The following is a 17,221-nucleotide window of genomic DNA, read 5'->3' on the forward strand; positions in this document are numbered from 1 at the left end:
GCTCAAGATAACAAGATGGAGAATTTTGGCAAAGAATTAAAAATTTTAACAATAAAAAGAAAATTCTTAAAAAAACAAATTAGCAATTTATAGATTAGAAATGACTATGTCTTTTAGTCAACTGTCTAAATTCTTAAAAAAAAATAAAACACTTTCCTGTTGCTATTAGTGTACAAGGACTTTATATTAAGAATATTAGTGCATTATCTGCCATTTGGGGCATATGGTTTTTCTCATTTTATTATAGCTCTTTTAACTCTTAGTTTTGTTTACTTTCAGCAAATAAAAGCTATGACTTTTTGATTGCTTTCATATAAATTATATTTAGATTAGATGGGTATTTGCATAGTTTCATTTTGTTTATGGTTTCTCATTTTGCCTTTACCACTCTGACTTTTGAGTTTATTTTGCAGCATGTTATAAAGTGAGAAAATTTCATTTTTCCTTCAAATACTAAGCCGACTTTTTAAGACAAATTTTTATTATAATCATAAACTTGTGCTTTTTTAAAAAAAAGATTTATTTATTTATTTATTTATTTATTTATTTATTTATACATACAAGCACTGGGTACAGTCAGAAGCACCGGAGGGTGAGAGAATTTACCAGAGTCAGAGTGGAGAACAGAACAGGCAGACTGATGAAACACACTGCTGAGGGGAGCAGCAGGTGGCAGGAGAGGTCTGCACGTGGGACCCTCACACCCTCACCCGGTGGCCGGGGATCGAACTGGAGCTGCAGAGGCTGCGGGCAGCCTCGCAACCTAGCGCTCAACTGCTGTGCCACCGGGGAGGCCCATAAACTTGTGCTTTGTTCTTACTTTAAAAAATATGTAACACTAATCAAATGTGGGAATAACAGAAAATAAATTCTAGAGCCTTGAGCCTGCGCATATATGTATACATATATATGTATGTATTTAAGAATATCCTAGGATACCTAGATGTAAGTAATTAAAAAGACTCAAAAGTTCTTGAGTGGGGACAATGAATAAAAAATTTATAATACAGTCAATGGAATATTCTACAGAATTATTAAGAAGAATTAAGCAGGGCCTCCCCGGTGGTGCAGCAGTTGAGCACTGGGTTGCAAAGCTGGCCACAGCCTCCGCAGCACCGGTTCCATCCCCAGCCGCCAGGCGGGGTTTCCACGTGGCACGGCAGACCTCCCCTGCCGCCTGCTGCTCCCCTCAGCAGTGTGCTTTGTCAGTCTGCCTGTTCTGCTCCCCGCTCTGGTGAATTCTCTCACCCTCCTGCACTTCTGACTGTACCCAGTGCTTGTATAAATAAATAAATAAATCTTTAAAAAAAAAGTCTTAAAAAAAGAATGAAGCACATTTAAATTTATTAATATAGAAATGAGAGATACTGAATGAATAAAACATGATATAAAAATGGAGAGGAAAAACTATTCAGTCAGTAATTTACATTTCACAGTAACAATAATGTTCTCACAGTCCAAGGTAACAATTAAAACATCACAACAAAAGCTTTTCCATTTGCTGTTCTCTTTACGCTTTGACTATATTTGTTCTAAAAAATAACTGATTCAGTCTTTGCATGTACTGGCTTTTTTGCTATTATTTACTGAAGCACTATACCATTAAGTACATTTAAAATATTGTGTGAATGGCTTAGGACTTCATTTACCAGTATCTTAGCTGGTGCCAATATAATTTTCAACACATATCATGCTATATGTCATGAATAACATGCTGCCTTATAGTCTCCAAAATTCACATGTCATCGAATCCAGTTACTGTAGAAAACAAAAGAGAAACTGCACACCATTAATTTTGCTTTTCAAGGTTGCTTGTACTAAAACATTATTGAAATCAGCTTACAAAAGTCACAAAGCACTATCATAATTAAATTTGGCCAGTATCCCAGCATCCATGATTCATATTATGTGTTTGCCACTAAAGACATTCCTCAAATAGCTAACCCATACTGTGGCATGTGATAAAGCCTGGCAAATAAGATGCTTAAAATATGGATGTCCCTGAAAAAATATTCATCTCCTTAAATGGTATATCCAAAAACTTTCTCTCATTGAAAGGACTGGAAAAAAGGGGGGGAGTCATTTACCTCTGATTTCAGCATTTCTATATTACAAATGAGACTACAGTTCTTCAAGGCAAGGACTATATCCCCAAAATCAAATTATTCTTTTATTAAAATTTCATGCATATTTTCACCCACAGACAAAACCTATGAAAATGGATAATTCAATTATCTAAATTCCATTTGTTGGGCATTAATGATTGACTACATACCAAACACAGCGCTATGAATCGGGAATATAAGTGTAACTAAAATGACTATTCATAATCTGTCTCACTGCACAAAAGATGTATGTAATCAAGGCATGATCCTTTACACTGAAGTGGCTTACTTACATTCTAGTAAACTTAAAACACGTAATTACAATAAGTGGTGAAGGTCTTCTTAAAAGGATTTTATTCAAATTACATATTCTTGTACCCTTATAAGCAGCATAACAAAATGAACACCATTACACAAAACACTGTCCAACAACAGAGAAACGGTTAAGCAAACAATGACATAAACTTGAAATGCACCGTAATATTAAGCTGGTTGCCTGGAGACCCAGCCCAGTGATGAAGGGTGGGAACTTCCAGTCCCACCCCCAGACCTCCAGGGCGAAGAGGGGTTGCATAAGCTCAACTGCCAGTGGCCAATGATTTAATCAATCATGTGGAAGTTACCCCATAAAAGCTCAAGAAAGGGCGTTTCAGAGAGCTTCTAGGACAGTGAACGTGTGTATATCTGTATATATTGGAAGGACATGGGCGCTCCCAGACTTAGACATCTCTTCCATCTGTCTTTTCCTGAGTTAAATCCTTTGTAATACATCAATCTAGTGAGTCAACAGGTTTCTTGAGTTCCTCTAATGACTGAGGTTAACAGGAACCTGAGGAAGAGTCAGGTCACATCTCTTGAGTAGAGGCATTTCAGATACTCAGTAGATATTCTAACTATGCTGCCCAAAAGGCTAGCACTAGCCACATGTGACCAACAAGCACTTGAAATAAGGTTTGTGCAAATGAGGAACTGAATTTATTTTAATTAGTTTAATATATGGTTAGTGGCTACAATATTTATTAAGCAGACATGTAACTGGATACATCCTAAGATTTTCTCTTAAACTACCCAATACAACTACCCCCAACTGGTAGCACTGAAACTTGAAAAAAAGGGGGGGGGGAAATATTATATATATAGCTACATATATATAGTAGTATAGTGTATACATATATATAGTAGTATAGTGTATATAGTCATATGTGTAATATACATATAGTGTCAGAGGTTGGTGCAAGGGCTGGCAACAAAATGTCTTGGAGCCCAAGAAAATTTAGAATTTAAATATTTGCATATACAATATTAAAAATCTTAACAATTTTTCTTGTTAAATTTACATCCACTCTTTGTCAGTTACTAAAAAAAAAACCATATCAGATTTATAAAACAATAAAAATAGCACTAAGAAATTCTATAGCATAAAGAACAGGAAAGCAGCTAGAAATGGCAAATTCTTCCATAGTACTTAATTTCCTATACCCCCAAATAGTAAAGAGTCAACAAACTAAAAGGTCACACAAACAAGGGCTTATTCTCAACAGTTCTGGCATCTGTCTCTTCCACCAGTGAATTTCTCTTTCAGGTATGCAATCAGTCTTCATCTCACTTAGGAGACAACAGGTAAAACAGGTTCTGGAATATCCAGCTTTTAAAGCTATTTTGCAATAGATTTGAAAAATTAAATTCCTTTCAGAAGTAAATGTTTTATAGGATCATATATTTTAAGTAATTCTTGCACTGTTAGGTTTCTAGGATAGGAAGTGTTCGTCCTGTGACTGCTATTATGTCATAACAATAGTTAAGAGTAGGTTAAAATGAGAACTAAATCCATCAAAACTTCTAATGAATTAAGAGACTTAGACTAGAAGAGTCAAGCTGTTTTCCCCAGTAATTTAAAACTAACCACACCTAATACTAAACCTTTAATTGATAAAGGTTATCAACATCGTTTAAAAACACTTTAATTCAGCAAAAGCCAGTAGGTTCAGGCCTTCAGAACAGCCATCACCTACAGAAGAAACCGTAAGGCTGAGTCACCACTAATCTAAAGCTGGCAGAGCTTTTCTACTTTGCAGGTTTAGGAAAGTTTAACTTCACATTCTTCACTGATCAACAACAAAAAATAAGAGGCCTGAAACAATTAATGTGTCACTTATACAGGATACCCCCTAAGTAAACAGATTAATTTACTAACCAGAAGGTTTCTCAGAAATAGAGATTTAAAACAAAGGCATGGCTTAGGGAAAAAAAAGTGAGACAGACTTGACATGGAGTATGAATCTACCATTACTACCAAGTTATCTAACTTCTCTAAACCTCCAAAACATCAGTAAACAGAGATAATAATAATAATACAACACTGCAGAACTGCTATTAAAAGACATGAAAGAAATAGGTATCTGTAAAACACAGAAATGACAGTAATTTTAACTTATTTTATCAGTGTGAATTAAGTCCAGCTGCATGTGACAGAAAGCATGGTCCTGTGCCATGTGTTGGCCTCAAAGCAGTCAAGGGCAGACAGAGTCACTCCAGCGATCTTCAGGGGCCCAGCCCAGGTTCCTCGGCTTTGTTACTGTTACCTTGAATATCAAGCATCTGCTTCCATGATACATGATAGCAAATACCAACCAACCAAAGAAATGATACAGGAAGAATATATAAGCTCCCTCCAAGGACTCTTCCTCAACACTAGTCACAAATCTGTTAGGCTCACATTCTGTGCCCACCGCGTAACTCAATGCAGGCGATCACACACAGCTAAGGAAACATTTTCAAGACATACAGTCATCTCTCAGAACAAAGTTTAAGACCATTTATAGTAATAATTATCTAGCACCCCACAAGTAAATTTAGCAGTCTCTGACAATGAAAAAACTATAAAATAAACCAAAGAGTAGTAATATTCAACACATAAGTAGGAAAAACCAATTACAACTGATCAGGAAATGACAGAGCTGACGTCGACAACCAAGAGCACTGAAGCAGCTGTGACAACTATACTCGCTGTGTTAGGGAAAAAAACTAGGTTAACAAGGAATAAAATACTGACAGATGCTACAACATGAATGAACTTTAAAAATATTATAGGTAAAATCAGCCAGACACAAAAAGACAAATATCGTGATTCCACTTACACGAGGTGTCTATAACGGGTAAAATCCCTGGGACAGAAGATGTGATAGAGAGAACCAGGGGTTGGAAGAAAGGATGATGAGGAGCTGCTGCCTAATGGTTACAGAGCTTCTCTTTCAGGGAGCACCGGGAGTTTGGAAACAAACAGTGGGGCTGGGTGCACAATACTATGAATGTACTTAGTGCTGCTGGAAATTGGTTTGAATGGTAAACTTCATGTTACAGATACAGCTTATCACAATACAAACGTTCTGTAAACACTGCAATAATGTAAGGACACAAATAAAAAATCTGAGGCGCAAATACCATGTGTGAGAGGCAAAGTCCACTGGACAGGACTACCACAAGACCAGAAACTGCAGAAGACAGTGGAACGTGAAGACACAGCAATGAAAGCAAATGATCCAAAGTGAAATGCGAAATGGAAAGACCAAAAGAGACTTTTTCAATGAAGGGACGAGACATTAGCAGGCCATGGGACAACATAAAGCATAAGTGTCCTGGAGCGTGGTTGCAAAGCAGTGTGAATGCACCGAACATGACTATACACTTAGAAATGGTTATGATGATAAAATTCTTAAATTATGCCTTTTTATCATAATAATAAACCTATATTTATTGAGGGTTTAAAGTCTATCACTGTGCTTTTAGAGTACTTCATTTAAACTTGACAACTTTTTTTTTTTTAAAGACTTATTTATTTATTTAATTTATTTATTTATACAAGCACTGGGCACAGTCAGAAACGTGGGAGGGTGAGAGGATTCACCAGAGCCAGCGCGGGGAGCAGAACAGGCAGAAGGACCAAAGCACACTGCTGAGGGGAGCAGCGGGCGGCAGGAGAGGTCGCCATGTGGGACCCTTGCCGGTGGGTGGCCGGGGATCAAACTGGAGCTGCAGAGGCTGCGGGCAGCTTCGCAGCCCAGTGCTCATCTGCTGTGCCACCAGGGGAGGCCCCTAAACTTAGCAACTTTATAAAGTATCATTTACCCTCATATTATTAAAAGAAACTGATTGGTTCAGCATTTAACTCACAAAATGACAAGGCAAAAAACAATAATCCCTAAACCCTGAATCCTGAAACACTGTTATGTTTTATTTGTTCAGTGGCGGTTACTTTCACGGGGGAAGTGTTAGCAAAAGCAATGTTCATAATAAATGAGGGGAAGGATGCTGTCTGAGCAGTGTGTTCTGACCATGCAGCATAATGCTTTTCATCTTAGGAGTCTAGATACAATAGAACAACTCTAAGTATTTCATTGTATGTCGACTATTATGCACCAACACCTCTATAATACATACCACCGCAATTTTAAAACCATCTATATAAAGAGCACTCCTTTTGGTGGTCTATAAAATTTTAAACATATTTAATTCACACACAAGGGTGTGACCAGGTCTTTTGATTTGTTGCAATCCACTGTCATTGCTTTAAACAATTTTTAACAATCCTTCCTTCAAATTTTCTATATAATTACACAGTAACAACTATTTTGAAATGCAGGAATTTCAGTTAACACATTTTTAATCAAACAATTTACTTAAATGTCCTAATACAACACAATGAGAATGACACAGGTTAAAAAAAACTTCCATATGAAAAGCTAAAATATGTTTTTTACTTTAAAAAACAGCCTTCTAACTTCTACATGGATTTTGTTTGTTTTCAAAGATTTATTTTTTAATTTATGCATACAAGAACTGGGGAGTAGACCAGAGGTGTGGATGTGAGAGGACTCACCAGAGACAGAGTGGGGAGCAGAATAGGTGGATCGACTGAAACACACTGCTGAGGGAAGCAGCCTGGAGACAGGAGAGCTCTGCCGCGCCATGTGGGTCAGCTCCCTGGCCAGGATAGAACTCAGGCAGCAGTGGCTGGTGATAGCTTCATGCCACTGAAACTTAAACCCCTGCGCCACCAGGGAGGCCCCTGATTGTTTACTGAGGTAACACAGGTTTACAACATTGTATTTTAGAGGATATCCCCCTGCAGGTGCTATTACTACACCACACTTCATATGGGTGTTTGTTCTTTTTTAAATCTTCCTCATTAAGAGTAGAATTTATCTTAAAAGAATAAAAGATTGTAAGCAAAACGTCAAAGAATCAAAGTTGGTGGCTTACTAACAGATTATTTTTCATTCAGAGATAACAAATATGGCCCTTCCAAAGTTCCACACTGCCAATTAAGGCAAAGGAAGACTGTCCTCCCCATTCCTCAGTTTATTACGATGCTACTACGTGAAACGAAGTGTAGCCGACCAAAGAATCCAGACTCTCATGACAGAATTCGAACTGTACCACTTACAACTGCTGTGACCTTGGACAAAACCCCTCCTATCAAAACAAAACCCCCTCTTCAGTAAGATCAAGAAAACAATGGTGTGTTTTTCACAGGGTTGTGGGAAGGACCAAGTGCTTTCCAACATAAAACTTCAGATTGAAGTTAAATAAATGTCACTATTATTTTTATTGTCACTGTCATCATTATCATCATCATCTCAACATGCAAATCAAGTCCCTCTTCCTTCAGAATACTTTCCTATTATTTCCAAAGTCCAGTGACTGCCACCCTTTCTTCAAAGATTCCTGGTGTTCACTGACTGCTGCTGCAATAGAAAGACACTGTTTCATATTTCTGTGTTTACTGCTCTTCAAGTCATCCGTTAACCTTCAATTTGACTGCAAGCTTTATCTTCCCAAATAGTTTCTCAGTGGCACCTGGACATGTTTCAACATTATCTTCTACGTGGTGGAAAGTTTTCTTTTAATGCCAATTGTATCATTCTGGAATCCCAGAGTTTGAAGAACTGTCCTGTTCCTGTTGCAGGCATTCCATTTCCTCCCTAGGTTAGCCAAATGGTCAGTGAACAGGATCTCTACTAGCACTGGTGGTTTTAAAGATAATATGATTTTTCAACCATCATCACCTCAGCCTCTAACTTGCTGTCAAAACATAACTAAAAGATACTTTTAATTTAAAAAGTACTTTCATGTTCATTTGTTTCCCAGCCAGACCTATAAGGAGATTTGAGGCTATCTCAATTTAAATACACCACTTAGCTACCCTGTAATCTGAGAGCAAACCAGCCTGAGAGAAAGATTAACAGCAATTCTCCTTTACCATATAACGCTGCCCATCACCAGCAGTGAAAAAAGGTCAGAGCCGAGGACAAACTAAGCAGACAGAAGTCCAGCTTGTTCAAAAATAAAAGCAACCAAGTTTTTATATAGAATTTGATGTTTTATTTTCGAAAACTGCCATAAGAATAAAACTCTAGGTCCTCCCTGGTGGTGCAAGGAGTTAAGACGCAACCCATGAAGCTGTCTGCAGCCTCTGCAGCACAAGTTCGATCCCCAGCTGGCCAGGGAGCTACCCACATGGCGCAGCAGACCTCTCCTTACTCGCCTGCTGCTCCCCTCAGCGGTGTATTTCAGTCAGTCTGCCTGTTCTGTTCCCCACTCTGTCTCTGGTGGATCATCCCACCCCCCACGCCTCTGGCCTGTTCCCCAGTTCTTATATGCATAAATAAATAAATCTTTAAAAAAAAAAAAACTCTAAAGACAGATTCCCATCCAGTTCTGCCATTTATTAGCAACACTTCTTTTGAGCAAATTACTTAGCCTCTCCGAACTTCAGTTTCCTTATCATTCAGGGAAATATAAAACATGACATCTGGCCTTCATATTTCAGACTGTAATATCAAAAGAGACCCCACATAAAACACTCAGTAAGATACTAAATCTAAATTATACCATTAAAAATACACTACTCTGACTACACAACTTTACTACAAACAGGGAACAGATTTCCTTTATGTCTGTAAAAAGTGGGCAACTATGTACTACCTAAAAAGTGTCATAATTTTTTATTAGAAATGTTTGAAACCATATTTGAATTTATGAGTACTTTTTCAGGCAAAATATTTTAAAGAATATGTCATTTTGATACCACTGGGGAAACGAAACAGAAATCTTACAAATTAATGAAGTACTTCAGAACAGTACCTGGTACAGAATAAGAACTATATGTTTTACTAATAGCATTGAAAACTCATTAAGAACTCATTTCAATTATCTATTTTCTACAAAGAGGTTTTGTGCCCAGCATTTATCATTTACATTATTGTTTTCCATTGGCCACATTTATACACACTTCTCACAACAGAAATGCTCACAAGAGTTCCCACCAACATCCTTGACTGGGAACACTCCTCCAATGAAATTCTCTTTGAGTTCTATAAACCAGCTGTCCATTATAGTAAAATACATAACTAGATTAGTTTCTGAAAACACCATTGCAAGTACATTTTTGTCTTCTCCACCCAGAATCTGTCCTCAAACCAAACTAAATACAATGAGAAGTATTTCCATACAATGAATATCAGTATATGGAAATATATGGGGACCTAGTGGTTTTAGTCTAAACAGAGACATGTGCATGTAAAAAAATAAATAAAATAAAATACATGGAAATGGAAAGGAGGCAGCTTCAAATGATATTTAATATGGACAGAACTCAGAGAAAGTAGTGGGGTAAGAGACAAGAGATGGGGTTGGCAAAATCAGCATAAGTCAGGATCATCAACAATTTTGTAAGAAATAATCCCCGGTGGCACAGCGGGTTGAGCACCATGCTGTGAAGCTGTCCGCAGCCTCTGCAGCTTGGGTTTGATTCTGGCCAGCCAGGGAAAAACCCACATGACGTGGGAGACCTCTCCTGCCTTGCCCGCTGCTCCCCTCAGCAGTGTCTTTGGTCCGTCTGCCTGTTCTGCTCCCCACTCGCTCTCTCGCCATCCTGTGCCTCTGACCTGTACCCCAGTTCTTGTATAAATAAATCAATATGGGGGGGGGAGAAATAATTAGCATTTGAACTTTTCTCTCAATGGATGGGAAATTAATGATTCAAATGCTTTAAGTCAGAAAATAACATTATGAGATCATGGCAAGTTTTCAGATGGAAAATGGAAGAAGGTAAAGAATATGTTTTTTAAAAGGAAGAAGAATTAGGAAGATTTCCTGTTTAACAGGCAGCTAAGGAGAAATGGAGATGTGTTTAGTACGGAGACAGATGTCAAAAGAAGAAACATTTTCAGAGGTGTCAAGTACTTCTGAAATATTCAATAAGACAATGGTTTTAGGAGCAAGAAAGTCAGCATGATCTCTGAAGCAAATAGAGCTAAGAGAGGACAGATTATAGTTTACTGAAGAGTGAACAGAAAAAAGGGCCTCCCTGGTGGCACAGAGGTTGAACCCTGGGCTGAGAAGCTGCCCACAGCCTCTGCAGCACCGGTTCGATCCCTGGCCACAGGCGAGGGTCCCATATGGGGCACAGACCTCTCCTGCCACGCCCGCTGCTCCCCTCAGCAGTGTATTTTATCAGTCTGCCTGTTCTGTTCCCCACTCTGACTCTGGTGAATTCTCTCACCCTCCCGCGCTTCTGACTGTACCCCAGTGCTTGTATAAATAAATAAATCTTAAAAAAAAAAAAAAAAAAAGAGTGAACAGAAGTGTGAGATCTTGTCTTGATGGTGAGAGGAGGAGGCAGAAGGTGGAAAAATGTAAGATTTCTTTCTAGAGGTATTTTGGTTGTTTTCAGGTGAGACATATGAACATATGCAGCAAGTCCAGACTCAGAATTAAGAAAGATTAAGGACAACAAAAGCTAATCAATAAGGCAAGAATGAAATCTACAGCACAGTTGGAGAATTAGTCCGAGACAGAATGATGGCCATCTCATCCCCTGAAACAGAAGGAGAGGAAGAACAAATGGTACAGAGGAGAAAAACTGGTGAGTCAAGTAACAGCAAATTAAGGGATCTCCTTTTGATGGCTTCTATTTCCTCATGAAGAAGACCATCTGTGGAGACTACTTTGTTTCTGAAGTTTAAAGGAAGGAAAGGCTACAACAGCACCTCTGGAGAATGAAAGAATCTCTCTACAAACCTGACAGTTCCTGCAGTAGAGACCATAGATTCACTGTACCAGTGATCTGAGTAGTTGTTATGTTTTTCTCCATCAGTGCCCAATAAGCACCTTTGTACAAGTGAGAGAGAACCTGATTCAAAAATCAAAGTTTTGCGAGGTGCACATGATAGAAATTCAACAGGGCAAGTAAGATGAGAAAGAATTCTCAAAGAGATTTGAAGTAATGGACAGTGGATTTGGGTTTGAAGTGAGTAGATAATGCAGTCTTGTCTGCTTACAAAGGAAGCAACTGCTGGAGAAAGGTATCAATGAAATGAAGAACTCAAAAGTGCCAATGAATAAGTTCAGTAAAAGAATAAGAGATTGGCCTCCCTGGTGGCGCAAGGGGTTAAGCACCGCACTATGGAGCAATCCGCAGCCTCTGCAGCATGAGTTCGATCCCCGGCAGGCCAGGGAGCAACCCATAGGGCACAGCAGACCTCTCCTGTCTCCCCGCTGCTCCCCTCAGCAGTGTATTTCAGTCAGTCTGCCTGTTCTGCTCCCCACTCTGTCTCTGATGGATCCCCTCACCCCCCACCCCCGCATCTCTGGCCTGTACCCAACTCTTGTATGCATAAATAAATGAATCTTTTTAAAAAAAGGGTTAGAGCTTAGTGTTAGAAAAAGGAAATTTAAATTAATGATCTCAAAGGTGAAACTGATTTCAGGTAACGGTGGGGTTCAGAGTAGATTCGTGGGAATAAGGTGAAGATAAAGACCTCCAGAGATGAGGAAACTGTGAGGCCAGGTACTCTGTTCATGTAAACACTGAATTCATCTGGAATGGTGATACAGGCTTGAGTAGAGTGAAGGTTAAGAACCAGAAGCCTGTGTCTTCAATGAAAAAAGAGATGTACATTCCAATTACTGGAGGCTCAGCTGTGAAACAGAAACCCCTTCCTAGCCTTTCCTATGCTGAGATATGCAGAGAGTAAAAGAAGGTACAAGAGAGGGCTTTTCCTCAGGAAAAATATCAGTGTTATTAACACAAAGATTAGAGTAACATTCGGTAAAGAATTTGAAGATGCAAATGATATTAGCCTTAGAACAAGGGATGAAAATGCTTGAAAAGAACAGGAAGGAAAAGCAGGGGAGAGTGAGAAGAGGTATGTATAAAGGGCAAAAAGACAACAATGAAAGAAGATTCAGTGGAGTCACATCACAGAAAGCTGGCTAAGAGGACAGATTTCAAGGGCTCTCTGGAAGAAAAGATATACAGGTCTCTCAGAAGTCAGCCAGTTCTTGAAATAATTATAATTAGAAGAGTCTGCTCCTAGAGTGTGAGAAGATTCAGACCTCTGGAAGGAGCCAAGTGAAATCTGGATGAATTGTACTGGGTTATGGACACACACCAAAATCAGCAGGCAAAAGTTCCATTGGTTATACCTGATTTGTAGGAACAGAGAAAAGCTCAACATCTATCTCACATTATAGAAATCAACAGTTGTCCTTTATCTGTAAGTAACCAGCCATCTGGAGCTTCCTTATGTTTCACAACACCTAGTACGGTGTGATAAAGAAATAAGAATACCTACTTAGCCAAATAAGACATTCCTTCTTTAGAATTAGTCACCTGTTCATAAAATGAAGGGAATGGATTAGAACCATTATTATTTATTAAAACAGGCAACCCATCCCTACACCCCAAAAGGAAGCAGCAGTAAACCCTACATGTAGATGCCTGTTGGGAATCAGACTAACCATTTGATTAAGCTTCCCAAACTTGCCATAGGCTCTGTGCTAGACCCGGGGAAGAGACACAATGACTGCCGCATAACTACGGGAGGTGACAGATACTAACTAAACCTAGTGTGGTAATGCCATCACAATATTATGCAGAGCAGCTATGCTAACCACTATATCACCAACACTCCAGCAGTATCAGTGTATACGTAAGTCATCATGCTGTACACCTTAAACATATACACTGCTGTATGTCAATTATAGCTCAATAAAACTGAAAGGAAAACTATTTTTAAAGCATTTACGCCTCACTACCCTAAAAAATGGTGGTTTTAGTCCCCATAATGCCAATATACTGAAATATGAAAGTAAAAAAACAAGCAAAAAAAAATTTTACATGATCACTGGAGGAGCTCCTGGTTATCAGTGAAAGGATCACCGCCTCCATCACTGGCCCTGTTCACTCTCTTGAAGTCTCTATGCCCCAAAGCTCATCATCTGTGAGCTAGAAAGCCCATCAAGACTGTCCCGCTATTCTCTCTTGAACACTCTTCCAAAAAACCCCTCCCTATACTTCTAATTCAGAAGACAGAGATAGGCACCTAAGCAGAGACCAATCAGAAGTCAAAAAATAGTGTTTTTCTAAGAAAAAACACTGAAATATAAAACAGCAGTACATAAACTTCATTTCCTAATTCATAGGAATAGGGAAAGTATAGAATGTGTCACCATAACAGTGGCTAACAATTAGGCTTCTCCTCATACACATTTTAATTACACCTAGATACTAATCCAGTTTTTCCTAGCCCACAGAAATACAAATTCTAATTCCATGAGGTTGTTAAATGGTTAATAACAGACTTCAGCAATAAGCCCAGTTCTGTTACCAGATCCTAAATCCCAAAATTAGTTCTCAAATTACATGGCTGAAGAAAATTAAAGTTATTGATCACAAAGGCCATCCATGGAAAATGAGCGCACCACATTACTAGTGTGTTACTTGTATATATTCTACATGACAAAATTTAATTTTCCCTGATATGCCTGTATGCCAGAATCTGTGTAAGAGAAAACAGCATAGCATCTGTATTTTGCTTCTTCCAAGCTATTCATCGTTGTTGCTAAATTTGCCTTTGTTACTAAAAGCAGATCAAAAGCTGCTAAATTCAAGCCACAGATAAGAACTGCTGGTGCAACCTAAATGCTCTTTTAAATCTTACATAAGATATGATTAACATTTTTGCAAATGGATAAAGATGTAAAAATTGTCACGACTTTTTCTTATATTTACCTAAAAGGATTTCTGAAATTTGATATTACATAAGAACACCATATTCCGTTTTGATGGTTCAATATCATACCTACTCAAAATGAATAAATCTTAGCTGGGGAAAAGTGATAACTGGTGTGCAATAAGATACTCTAAAAAAATAAATATAAGCACAAATTCACTCACTACAAGCAATTATTCTCAGAGAATGAACAAATCAAAATGTAACTAATTTTCATTTATTGATTTATATTTTAGAGAACTTAATATGAGCCAAGTAATATACCTTTTGGGGAAAAACAAACTAATATCAGTAGCTTGATTCTGCATGCACCTATCTTCTGAAGACACAGACACAACATGGATTGATTTACAGACAGTTCAAATGTCATTAAAAAAGTTTACAGAGGGCCTCCCCGGTGGCGCAGCGGTTGAGCGCTGGGTTGTGAAGCAGCCTCTGCAGAGCCGGTTCGATTCCCGGCCACCGGAGGAGGGTCCCACATGGCGCGCAGACCTCTCCTGCCGCCCGCTGCTCCCCTCAGCAGTACTTCGGTCCCTCTGCCTGCTCTGCTCCCTGCTCTGGCTCTGGTGAATTCTCTCTCACCCTCCTGCGCTTCTGACTGTACCCAGTGCTTGTATAAATAAATAAATAAATCTTTAAAAAAAAAAAAATAAAAAAAGTTTACAGAACACTAGTACATATGGCTAGTTTCTCACAGAATTTAATCTTCATTATCTCCTCGAGATTGACAAATATAGTCTCCTAAATTATCACTCACAGTCAAAAAGATAATATGCAATAGCTCCTCTGAGTCCAAACCCAGTATTCTTTCCATTATACTAGTCGGCTTCCCTTTATTTAAAAATATACTTGAAAATAATCAAGTCATTTCCTTCATTCTTTACTTCCTTAAAAAATTCTTAAGGAAACTCAGTTGTATTTTTATATATCAATATAGGCTAAACATGGGTGCATTTTACAGACTTAAAGGAATTTTACTTAGAGAAAGTAATTTGAAATAAGTCATTGATCATATCTTAAACTTATTTCAGAGGTTTGTTAGAACTTGAACCAAACTGAACAATTCTGTTTATTTAAAATACACACACACACTCACTCTCTCTCTCTCTCTCTCAAATCCCATGTCAGAGACTTACATTCTCCATATCTTCAAAGACAAAGTTTCCTCTATTAAAATTTATAACAACCCCCTCTCCCCAACTTCCCCCAAAATATTAGTAATTAACTTCTTAACAGTTTATTGGGCATTTTACTTTATGATTTCCCTCTGACGGAAATGTCATAAGCCAATTTGGTACTAGTTTCCTTTTATCAGTTCCAAATTTAGTTTTATTTACATCATCCATTGTTCTATTATGAAAATATCTTAAAAATGGAAAACAAATGTTTTCAGTAATGCCTGCAAAATTTATAATTTTACAGCTGCTCCTTTTTAACAGAAATATATGTTTGTAGCAGAAACTGTTTTTTAGAACTACCAGCAAAATCCTTTCAATGAGTTTTCTCATTCTTTCATAATGTAACATCTTGCTTTTGTGACTAAATTTTTCTTTAGCCTAAATATAACAATTAAAATATACACATACCCTAACTTTAAATGTTGCCATCATGAATTATATATCCCACTTACGCTATAATCAGAAAAATGTCCCAGCATTGTTTCATGTGGACATGTCATAACAAATTTCATTTTGTAAAGTATTTAGAAATGCTGGCGCACCCTGCACAACACTAAGGTCTGACTGAATAGGAAGTCTAGTCAACAGATTGTAAATGTCTCTGAATCAGAAAGTGTTAATAAATCACAAGTAACAAGCTTCCAAGATAAATGCACAAGTAAATTAAGTCAATGGAAGAATGGCCGCCCAGTGTCAAACTGTTTCACATTTGTCATTTTCTTTCTATTCAGCCATAATTTGGAAAGTACGGATACTTTAAAAATAAACTGTCACAGATTTTTAGGCTATTAAAGATTTTCTCACTGTGAGTCACCCTAGAGTCTTATAATCAAATTTGACTAACTGATTGATTGAGCCTTGGCCACAGATGTATGCAGTTTCATTAACCACAAGATGAAATAAAATCCGAAAACAGCAAGTTGCTGTATATTTTAGATACTGAAGAAAGACAAAAATCACAACTGCTATTCCTATAAGAGCTAGAACTATTATCACAAGAACTAAGAAATGCAAATGTTAATTTTCAGATTTCTGAAATATGTACATATCTCTCAACCACCAAAATTAAAATGGCACAACAGTAAGAAATCTGATATGCAAGTACTTTAAAGAGTGACTATGAGCATTCTTATCCACTGCCTAAGAATTGCTGGGTTTTTAAATTTTTAATGATATAAAGACAAACAATCGCAAAGTGTGCAACAGTGATATGTTAATGACTCTAACACAATCAATAACATAAAAGCTGTTTTGTAAATTTCAAAATATTCATTTAAGGATTTTGAGTTTTTTTCCCTTTTTTGCTTACCTTTGAAAAAGAAACCACAAAATAATTTTTGAATGACTTATTTTTTAGACAGTCACAATCACAGATGTACATTCACAATCCTGCTTTGGGGCCATGCTCTGAAGGATACATTTCTAGTGAAAATTTTCTCCCCAAATGAAGTCAACTCTCAGTGACTCAAAAGACCATCACTAGTTCTCCCATTACCATTTATTAAATGTGAATCATCAAAATTATATATTTCTAGGCCACTGAGTTTCTGTAGACTATATTTCTCGCAGAAAGCTAAGAAGTAATAACTTTCATATTGAAATTTAAAATATTTATATTTTACCATAATAAATTTTTTTTCATTTCTATTTGGTGTATCTTCTGATTCTCTCTTCAGAATTACTTGGCAAATTAAATTTTCTTCTAAAGTAAGAAAAAGAGAAATCTCAGTCTGACTCCTATTGAGTTCTGAAAGTTCTAAAATATGATGACCCTTGATATTTTAGAAATATCTTGCATCTCTCCATGTCAGTCTTTTCCACATAACCAATTCTGCATGCCAAAAAGATTTTTTTTTTTATT

General features: G+C 37.5%; 1 protein-coding gene across 1 annotated transcript in view; it reads right to left on the reverse strand.

Moving 5' to 3' along the window:
* Window positions 1–17,221, reverse strand: part of ROCK2 (Rho associated coiled-coil containing protein kinase 2) — a gene marked incomplete at both ends in the record, with an annotated part of 107,980 nt that overhangs the window by 75,556 nt on the left and 15,203 nt on the right. The window lies entirely within an intron of this gene.

This window comes from Talpa europaea, assembly GCF_964194135.1.
Source record: "Talpa europaea genome assembly, chromosome: 6".
Lineage (NCBI taxonomy): Eukaryota > Metazoa > Chordata > Mammalia > Eulipotyphla > Talpidae > Talpa > Talpa europaea.